The 10,736-nt window shown below is 50.5% G+C and overlaps 1 long non-coding RNA gene across 2 annotated transcripts; it reads right to left on the reverse strand.

The window, feature by feature from the left end:
• Positions 1–3,495: 3,495 nt before the first annotated feature.
• LOC131486795 (uncharacterized) lies at positions 3,496–10,500 on the reverse strand. 2 transcript variants are annotated; one of them, XR_009249453.1, is made up of 3 exons: positions 10,235–10,500; positions 7,637–7,835; positions 3,496–4,838 (listed from the first exon to the last, which is right to left on the reverse strand). It is a non-coding gene; the product is annotated as an uncharacterized LOC131486795 (long non-coding RNA). The 2 variants fall into 2 exon arrangements; XR_009249452.1 differs by having other exon boundaries at positions 7,637–7,838.
• Positions 10,501–10,736: the final 236 nt, after the last annotated feature.

Genomic DNA, 10,736 nt, shown 5'->3' on the forward strand with positions numbered 1-10,736 from the left:
TGTATAGACCGAGTCTATATAGCTTTCATCAGTTCTTTTCCTGGATCCTAGATGGAAAGAACTGAGTCTCTCTCTCTCTTGCCCCATCTTGGATATATCATTATATTTAATCCTAGATAATATGTGCCCCTTACTTGGGGTCCCCATACATACATACCCCAGGCCTCAGAGGACACTAGCTTCCTGAGGTCAGGTCAGAAGAACAGATATGAGAAGCTATGAGCCATGCCAGTGCCATGGAATAATTTGGGGCCCTTGCAGTAAATCCAGAGCAAGCCTTGGGCTCTAATTCAGTATCCAAGCCTCCCCCCCGTGTACAGCCTGGAACCCCCAGAAGGGACAGAAGGTACTTCCCCATGGCAGGACAGGACGACCATTAAGAGCACAGGCTTTAGGGTCAGAGCTCCTGGATTTGTATTCTGGCCCCACCATGTACTTGATGACCTTGAGAAAGCCATTTGACTTCTCTGGGTCTCATTTTCTCAAATGTAGAAAGGGAACAATAATGATCCTTGGTAGGACTACATGAGACATTGTGCCTAGCACAACATCTATCTGAGCAGATAAAATGCTCAATAAATAACAGTCATCCTTATTATTTTTATCATCATTATTATTGTTTCCCCCCAGATGAGTAGCCTCGCTGGGCCCACAGTAGCTCTCTCAGAGGAGGCTCTCAGGGAAGCCAGGGCCCCCGCATTTCCCTAGTCCCCGTGAGCTCTTGAAGGGGGCCGGAGTGCCCAGGTTTACCGTATGTTAGCTTAACCCGGAGGGGACTCAAAGCCCGGTGCAGCCCAAGGGTTTGGACAGAATTTGGTGGCAAACTTGATTGGCGGAGTTGTACTGACTCTGCCTGAAGGGTTAAAAATGATGTTAACCCGCCGTTCTGACTCGCTTTCTGCCAGTCACTGCTTCGCATGGCCGCCTCTGCCTCTCTTCCTCTTCCTCTTCCTGTGCTCTCTTTGCTGATCTGGACTCAGCTTGGTATTCTTGTCACAAGGTCATCTCCCAGGTGAGCTCAGCTCGGGCGGGCGTGAAACAAAACAGCTCATCTGAAGGCAGTGCGCTGTCTGCACAGGGAGGGGACAGCCCTCCACACTGTCCTGACCTCTCCCAAGGAGTCTCTTTAAGTTCCCTGTTGCAAAGCCGGGTGGAAAGGGTTTTAGCCTAAGCTCTTGAAACCCTCAGACAGGGCGCATGCGCTGCCCCTGATTTGGGTGCTGGGTGGTCCATCCAGGGGTCAACCATCAGCCTTAAAGGATGTCTGGGCCCAATTTGTTTTCAAAAGCCTTGTATGTTTGTTATTTTTTCAACTTCGGTTTTAGATCAGTTTGGGTGTTCTCCAAAGGAGAGCCACGCCGATTTGGCAAGCGACCATTCTCTCTCCCATGCTCTCCTCCCTGCACCCAGGCGTCTCGAATCCCTGCTGCGCCAGCTGCCGCGTCGTGCATCTGAGGCCTTTTCATGTTCGTGGGCCGCGGCTCGTATTTTATAAACACACGGTCAGTTTACACTGCCTGGGAACTTAGGGGCTTTCCTCTCTCCGGGAAACAGCTGTGAGGAGCTTGACCAACCTTGGCTTTGTGGAGAGCGAGGCGTCGCCTCTGATCATGCACGTGGGGCAGGTGCCCTGGCCGGGTTCCCGTTGTTATGCCTGAGGATTCTCCCAGAAATGCTAAGGAGGGGAGTTCATCACGCTCTCCTCGCCCACTTCGAGTCTAATCGTTCATAAGTGACTCTGCATGCTACAAAACCCTGTACGTGTTCATCTTCACTTGTCTGCCAGTAGTACCTTCTAGCATCTGTGACAGGGAGGTCACAGAATCACAGAATCGTAAAGCCGGAAGGGACTTTGAGAGTGTCATCCATCCAGGGGACAAGTAAGTAGGTGAGTGCTTACTATGCGCAAAGCACTGTGCCGGTTCCATGGGTGAAGGAAAGTGAGCAAGACCAAGTCTCTGCCTTCCTAGAGCAAGAGACTTTCTGCTCAGCCGCCACCTCCATGAAGCCTTCCGTCACCTCCCCAGGCCAACTCGGGTTGTCTTACATCCCTCTGCTGACCACCCTCAGGGCACCTGCCACGCTGCAGTCAAATGGCCTTTGTGACTTCCTTCCCCATAGAATGTGCGCTTCTGATGGACAGGACCTGCCATGCCGGGTGACAATGAGATCCTGCAGTTTGTATCACAAGGGAAACAATGGAAGAAGAGACACGCTTCGTGTATTGGCCACCAGTGATGGTAGTTATTTGGCTAACCACCTAAACAAGATGAGGTTAGTGGCTGCCTGAAGAAGGCAGAACTGGAGAAGACAGGGACACCAGCAATCTTTTTTTTTTTTTTAATTTTATTTTATTTTTATTTTTTTTAATGTTTGTTTATTTCGAGAGAGCCAGAGAGGGAGAGAGAGAATCCCAACCAGGCTCCCCACTGTCAGCACAGAGCCCAACACAGGGCTCAAACTTGCAAACCAGGAGATCGTGACCTCAGCCGGAATCAAGGGTCAGATGCCTAACCAGTGGAGCCACCCAGGTGCCCCATACCACCAGTAATCTCGAGAGTCCAAGAGACAATGGTCAAAATGGGATCATCTAATCTACTAGTCCCTTGGCCCTCCTGCACACCTTCTCTGTTATTGCTGGAAGAGGCTGTGTTAGTTGGCTAGGGCAGCCGTAACAAAGTCCCACAGACTGTATGGTTTAAACAATGGGAATTTATTTTCCCGCAACACTGGGGGTATGCGTCTAAGAACAGGAATGTCGATAAGATTGGTATCTTCTCAGGGTTGCTCTGCTTGTCTTGCAGACAACCACCTTCTCCTCTGTCTTCATGTGGTCTTTTCTCCATGCCTGTCTGTGTCCACATCTCCACTTATAAGGACACCGGTCATACTGGATTAGAGCTCATCTATATGGCCTCATTTTTACCTTAATTACCTTTTTAAAGGCTCAATTTCCAAATACAGAGCTATGCTGAGGTACCGGTAGCTAAGATTGCATATGAATCTGTGGGCGGAGGGTGGGGTGTGATTCAGCCCATAACCAATGTCAACACTGGTGCTCACAGATGTGCCAGAGAGTTCCTGACAAAAGCCATAGCCAATCAGTCCGGGGGCTAAGAAATAAGCCTGTGACTCCCTCCCTCCTTGGGTCACTTTACAACCCTGGGGGCTCAAAGCTTCATCTATCACTTTGACCAGATGTAAACATTTTACCGCCTCCATCTTTAATTTTTTTTTTAACATTTTTTTTGTTCTTGAGAGACAGAGAGAGTGCGAGTTCGAGTCAGGGAGGGGCAGAGAGAGGGAGACAGAAGATCCAAGGCAGGCTCTGTGCTGTGCGTGCAGAGCCTGATGTGGGGCTCAAACTCACGAACCGCAAGATCATAACCTGAGGTGAAATCAAGAGTCAGATACTTAACCAACGGAGCCACCCAAGTGCCCCATGACCTCTGTCTCTTATATGTGCCCCCCCACCCCTTCCCCTCCCCATGGCATTGGTGCTACCTGAGGCTTCTGTATTTGAGCCAAGGGCAAGAGTAGTGTCAATGTGGAGGAAATAGAGAAACAGATTCCCCCGGGGACTAGGATGGAAAATGACATCAATAGAGGCAATTTCCAAGGGAACCTACTGGCTCGCTTCCCAAGCTCATAAGCAGAATTAGAAAAAAGGTCCAAATGCCCTGGCTAGATGGAGGACAGCCAAGCCACCAACAAGTACCAGCAGCGGATCGCTGACTGCCAGCCAGGGCCATGTGCTGCTAGGCAGGAACCAAGATGGAGTAGAGAGAAAGGCCTGGCAGCGGGGCGACCTTCCCCTCAATGTTGCCCTTGCCCTTGGCTTGTGCAAGGCTGTAAGTCCTCAGCAGCCTCGGTTCCCAGGGTTGTTCTTTACTCTTGGGTGCCAGTTGGCTGGAACATCACATTGGAAAAGGGTACAGGATGTGAGCTTCCAGATGAACCGACTCATCGTAACCACACTTGGCTTAGCCGGGCTGCACGATGCCAAGAGAGCAAGGGGGATGCTGCTGATTCAGCACAGGCCCGGCGAGGGAGTGGCTGGGGGCGGAGCATGAGCAGGGCACACAGGTAGAGCGGCCTTGAGGCTCTGTGCGCTCAGCCAGCAAGCTGTTAGTCCCGCTCTCTAGAGAAAGGGGAGTCTCCAGGCCGGCTCCTCGGCTGCCTCTGAGCCAGCTCTCAAGGTACAAAGTTCCGGAGGACTTGCAAAAGCAGAGGTGGACTGCTTCAGGAAGTATTCGGGCTTCTTCTGAAACCATCCCAACCAGTCCAGATGACCTGCTCCTTGATCTCATCATGAAACTGCATCGAGGGCAGGTGGACCATGCTAAGAGACTCTGGCTCTGGAGCAGTAGCTCAGGAGCTAACGGCCCACAACCTTCCCTCCACCATGTAGCTTTCTGGGCTTCACTTGGAGAGAGCCACGTGATTCACACAAAGACCAGAAGCTAAGAATCTCAAGAAAGAAGACAGTGGGCGTGGTAGGGAATGGACCTTAACTTAACAGAGAGTCCGGGGGAGATCAAACAAGAGGAGTGAGACCAGTGATCACCTCACGAGAACTCAAAAGTCCCAGGAGCTGCGCGGAGAACTTCAGCCCAGCTGTGGTTCTCCCCTTCAGTCGATAAGAACACAGAACAGTATCCATACAGTCTGAGACAGCAGTCTGGCCACTAGAAGGTGGGAGGGATTCCACTGGCAACCTGGTGACCCCATTTATTCTCTCATTCGGCTCTTATTTGTTGAGTATCTACTTTCTGCCAGGGACTCGATGGGTGGTAAACAAGAGAAACTCCCAGCGCTATTCTTATGAAGCTTATATTCTACAAGAGGGAGAAGAAAATAATAAGTCACACGATGCAAAATGTTTATAATTGTAGCAAATGAGACCAAGAGCTTTGAGACTGATCTGGGCAGTCTGGGAAGGCTTCCTTGGAAGCCACACCTAGGCTGGGCTCTGAAGGATGGATGGGAATTGCCTAGATAAAAGGATGGGTTAGGGATAGGGGAGAATATGCCGGTGGGGGTAGGGGGTGGGGGAGGAATGCAATATATGTAAAGGCCTTGAGATTGGAAAGAGTCCTTAGGCCTCCCCTCTCACCTTTTGTTGACTTGAACTTGTGTTGGGTCCCTCATAATCTGAAAACTCTAATCTGGACAATTCAAGAGGTTACTTGTGCTTCTAGTGAGCAGAGATAGCCGACTGATTTGCAAAGATCAAGTTTAGGTCTGCACCTGTGTGGGCAGAAGGGCGGGACGTCCCTGTGGGCTCCCATGTAGGCCACACATCAAATGGAGCCAGACCACTCAGCTTGCAAAGCTAAGGCGCAGGACCTACAGGGCACAGAAGCGGCTGGGATCAGCCTCTCTCCATCTCTGAAGCTTGGTGGTTCACTGCAAATTTCATCACAAACAGAAAGACAGCCCCTTCTCCATTCACCAAAAGGGAATCTCTGATCCCTCTGTCTGGTAGGATTCCCCCTAAACTGCCCCAAGCCAGAAGATCTGGTCTCTGACCCCAAGGAGGAGGGATACAGAGAAGATCCTTCCAGTACCAGAGACCTTCAGAAAAAAAGTACAGCAAATCCTCCCCTACCTCTAAGCCAGCTGTCCTCCCTGGCACCCCAATCGCAACCTCGATCTTTTTTTAATTAATTAATTTAATTTTTAATGTTTGAAGGAGAGAGAGAGAGAGAGAGAGAGAGAGAGAGAGAGAGAATGAGTGGGGGGAGGGGCAGAGGAACAGGGAGACAGAATCTGAAGTAGGCTCCAGGCTCTGACATGGGGCTCACACTCATCAACCGTGAGATCGTGACCTGAGCCGAAGTCAGACGCTTAACTGATTGAGCCCCTCAGAGACCCTCAGCCTTGACCTTAATGCCGTCACAAAGACATGTCTCACAAGTTACCGCTAAGGGTAGAGCAGTTCTGGATGAGGCCACGCTGCCCCACTTAAGCTGGGCTTCCTCCCCACTTGCCCATGAGAAATGGTTCCCAGCCCCACACCTGCTCAAACATCTAGACGCATACCTCACAGTCTCATCTCACACACGTGCAAGGCTGATGACAAACCTAATGTCCTGTCCTCGGGCTTCCCAGGGTCTCAGCACAGAACAGAGATGGAGAAATGGCTGTAGCCTCCTGCGAGAGGGGCAAGACAAGTCCATCTGAGCGTCAGACCCTCTGAGGGAGGTGGACGTCCCTGCTGTTCACCCCCACCACCTGGAGAGTCCTAGGCACACATCTGTCCCCCTAAGTACTCAAAGCCACCCCAGGCCCTGGAAGGAAGGAGGCCTCCCTTACCTTATCTTCCCCTCTTCTCAGTCTGAGGCTAGGAGCCTCATTTAGAACCTTCCTGCCTTTGGGTGCAGCTGATAAGCCAGGGCCAGGCCAGCTTCATGAAGGCTGCTCAGTGAGCAGAGAGACCCAGGCACCCACAGAGGGCACGCTCAGGAGCTCCCAGAACCATGTTGGGCCCCCTTGTGGCCAGTGCCCACAGGCGGCCCTGTGGGAGGGAACGGGGAGGGAGGGCAATTCTAGCAGCTTCGGTCTTAGTGAAGCCACACCCTCCAGCCCTTCTTCGTTAAGACACCCTAAGTTGGGATATTTGTGTGTTTTCTTTGTGTGCTTAACCCAAGCACCCTTCTAACCCCTGGGCACCAGGCACAGTGGATTTCCACTTCTTTTTCTGCTGGGGCTCTCGCAGCCCACAACTCTTGACCTAGCTGCTTTTCAGTACCTGTCTACCGAAGACAGCGCCCTTGGCCTCCTCGAGCCCCTCCTCAGACCCCCAGGCAGACCCTCACCCCAGCTGTGGCAAGAGGAGGCACCACAGTGACAGAGCTCCCCCTACTGACAGCTCGCCGCGGTGCCGGGCCCGGGAAGGCTTTGTGGGATGCCTCTCTGTCTAGTCACTGTGCTGTGAAATCAGGATCTGGAAATATCTTCCAGCTCCCCCTCCACCTGCCACTCCCAAGTGAGGCAGCTTGATCTGGGAGATCTGGAGAAGCAGAGCCCTTGTATCACTGCCAAGGATCCGCAGACAACACAGAACTTGAAGCAGAACTTGAAATGACACCCAGGACAGGCCGCTAATCCAGCACTGGGCCAGACTGACGGGACGTGTTCCAGAGTCCTCTCTGTGCCAGCCTCAGAGAGTTATGTGTGTGCCAGGCGACTCAATTAAGTGCCCACACTGTCTGCCCCCCAGAGAGCTGGTCAAACCCTTCCCAAAGGAATTCTTAGACACCACTCATCTCTCACAGCACAGGCAGCTGAACAGAAGCCAACAACTTTTGGGACTGTCGATGTCGATGAAGTGAGTGACAGCGTAATACATGGTTCTCGAAGTACTATGACACTCATTATGTCACTTCATCCTCAGCAATGCCACTGCAACACCCCCCTCCCCATAAAGCAGATGCCACCATAAAGCAGAGAGATGAGGTGACACGCAGGGGTAAAAGCTCAGCTCCTCCTCTCTGATGTCACTTTCCTGAGGGGGAGGGACACTGGGGACCAGGAACATTCTCAGGCAGGGGCTCCTTTCCCTCCCCAAGCACTAAGTTCACCATAGCAACCCTCCCCAGATCTTCACAAAACAGGCAAAGGGAATTCACACAGGCTCATGGATGTGACGGGTTTCTGCTGTCTGACCATCACTAGGAAACGCATCTTTGAAAGGATCCGAGAAAGCAGTCAGCTGAGGAAATGGCGGGAGGTCCTCATGGGCTAAACTTCAGGGCGTCTCCCGTCCACAGCTCAGGTGTCTACACCCCTCTGCTTCAGAGCTTGGCATGGGATTCACCTTGATGTGATTTCTGCTGTAAAACAACAAATGCTAATTTGTGCACATTTATTAGAGTTAATTAACCCCCAGCAGCAGTAGCATAAATGGATGCTAATTGGCCTCCAAGTCATTCCTCGTCATTAAAGCTGTATGTCCATGTGGTTACAAATCAAACAGGCTTGCAGATAAGATATGGATATTCATTTATTAATTCAATACATTTGACTCAGCACATCCAGGAGAAGACACTGTATTAGGTGCTTCAAAAGGTGAATAAAAAACGATCCCTGCCCTCAAGTAACTCAAACCTTAGTAAAGAAAGACATGAGAAGTCTTCAAATAAAGGCCAACAATGCCAAGTGCCCCAGGAGAGTAAGAACTGCCATGGCGTCTCTCTGAGGAATCATTGAGGGCTTCCTGAAGGAGGTGAGATTTGGCCTGGGCCTTGGGAAGTGGGTAGGAGTAGAATAAACAGAAATTATGTCGCCTTCACTCCAGGGAGCGTATGTGCAATGGTGAAGGGGGGGATGGGGAAGGAAGGCTGTTCTTTGGGAGCAGTGAGGGTTCCTGGTAGGCAGCAGTATTTTGGGTGTAGGGAAGTAATTTACAAGCATCGTTGAGGCCTTGCTGCATGCCAGGGCCTATGTGCTATTTGTAGGCTCTGTGCAGACAGAGTACAGGGATACACCAGTAGACAAAACACACAAGGTCCCTGTCCTCGCAGGGCTTAAAGTGCCCCCCCACACACAAGAATAAGGCCAAAAATGAAGACTAGAGAACCCCCAGTGTCACCCTTCTTAAATAGTTCCAGGATTTTCAGGTTGGCACTGGGGAACTAGTGACAGTGTATAATATTGCAAGTTCATGATAAGAGCCTTTTGGAAGAGCAATCTAGCCCCAGAGTACAAAGAAAATTTAAGAAGAAAGAGGAAAACATTGGAAGTCTAACTGGGTAGCTAGTGCATTAACTTAGATGAGAAATAATGATCGAAACCAGGGCAACAAGAAGGGAAATAAAGGCATGAGTGGAAGCAATACCACCCAGGTAGACTATACTCAGTTTGGAAACCGACTGGATATAGAAAGCGGGGCAAGAAAAGTAGCAAACTCACCAGGGCTGTGCATCCTGGGTGACTTAGAGAATGTTGGTGCCATCATCCAAGACCAGGGGGTCAAGAGGAGAATGTTGGGATGGGAAAGAAAGGATGAGTTACTGTGAGTTACGCCCAGTGTTGCCCACCTATGAGGCGAGGGGTGTTCCATGCAAAGAGAGATGAGAGAAGCCAGGAAGCCAGGAAGGAGGGGTCAGTGGGAAGGAAAAGTAAATGAAAAAATAGCAAAAGAGGGCCAGATATGAGCAGTTACATCTCTCCAAGACCCTAGCACCCCTTGTTCTCTCTTCATGCCACCAAAGCTCTTTGGAAAGATTCTCTTCTAAAAGCCATAGCCTCTCCTCCAGGAGACCACACAATAGAGAATATACCAGAAATATGTGTGACATATGTGGTGGGGATATCAAAGGGAATTTGAATTCTAGTGGTGATGGGCAAACAAGGGTCTCCATCTTCAATGTCCCTTGTGGCTCTAATACTTTATCTTAGTTTCTTCTTTGACAATGATTCTCCCTCCATTCTCAGAGACCCTAGCTCCTGGTCTAGAGATCCTGATTCATTGGTTTTCCCATGACCCCAAGAGCCCAGGCTGGCCTGAATACCAGATGATGACCACCACTGGCACCAGAAGGACCAGATCAGAAGTCGCTCTCTTGGCCAGCACCCAGGCTTCCTCACCTACCTCCCCTGTATCACAGTACATCAGAGGCAGGCAGGCCCAGGCAGGTCTGGCACAGAGGCTCCCAGGTTGGGGCGGGAAAGTTGACATCTTCTCAGAGTTTACACAAAGTGCATGTGCCCTCACAGAACATGTCCTCTGGGACCTCACAGGGACTCTGAGTGCCATGATTGGGACATTCCTCGGGCTTGAAGCAACCAAAGGCAAACATCTTCAGTTCGCAATCCCACCACCAAAGTTTCAAAGACAGAAGGAAAGCCAACTTCCCACAAAGGAGTTGATTTACTTGGGAACCAAGAATTCCCTCAGTGGCAGAGTTTCTCCATGAATGCATAAGCAAAGCCACTGCTGCTTGCATTTTTCCATTGGAACATCTGTTTTCTCTATAACCCCATTAAACAAACCCCAGCAAGTGGAGCTACCAAGTTGAAAGATCATTACCAAATGACTGGTTCCCTACTGGTCTCCAGCCCTGGAGTTTAGAAGAAACATGAGATCCATTCACAAAAAGATTATCCTCTTTCTGGAGAAATCCAGCCACACCACAGACCTCTCTGAGCTGTGAAATTGAGCAGGAGCCTCCAAGAGAGGCCGAGAGAGAGAAAGGGTCCACAGCAGGCAAGAATAATCATCACTCACCTTGGCATTGCCAGTAACCCAGATGTCGGACCTCTGCTCCTCGCTCACAAAAGGGCTGCTCTTATCTCATCCAGGCAATATATGGCTAATTCCACAAAAAGGACAGAAGAATAAAAGGGATTTTTTTTCTAATAAATATTCTTTTGCAGCTAATCCGCCCGCCCTTTGTAACTGTCAGGCTTCGAGGGGCTGGCAGGAAGCCCATCAGATAAGAAATGCAGCTGTGCCCAGGGAAACGTGAGAAGAGGAGCAGGTTAATAAACACGAAAAACGGGGCGCCTGGGTGGCGCAGTCGGTTAAGCGTCCGACTTCAGCCAGGTCACGATCTCACGGTCCGTGAGTTCGAGCCCCGCGTCAGGCTCTGGGCTGATGGCTCGGAGCCTGGAGCCTGTTTCCGATTCTGTGTCTCCCTCTCTCTCTGCCCCTCCCCCGTTCATGCTCTGTCTCTCTCTGTCCCAAAAATAAATAAAAAATGTTAAAAAAAAAAAAAAAAAAAAAAAAT

The sequence above is a fragment of the Neofelis nebulosa genome, chromosome 10, assembly GCF_028018385.1.
Source record: "Neofelis nebulosa isolate mNeoNeb1 chromosome 10, mNeoNeb1.pri, whole genome shotgun sequence".
Taxonomy (NCBI): Eukaryota; Metazoa; Chordata; class Mammalia; order Carnivora; family Felidae; genus Neofelis; species Neofelis nebulosa.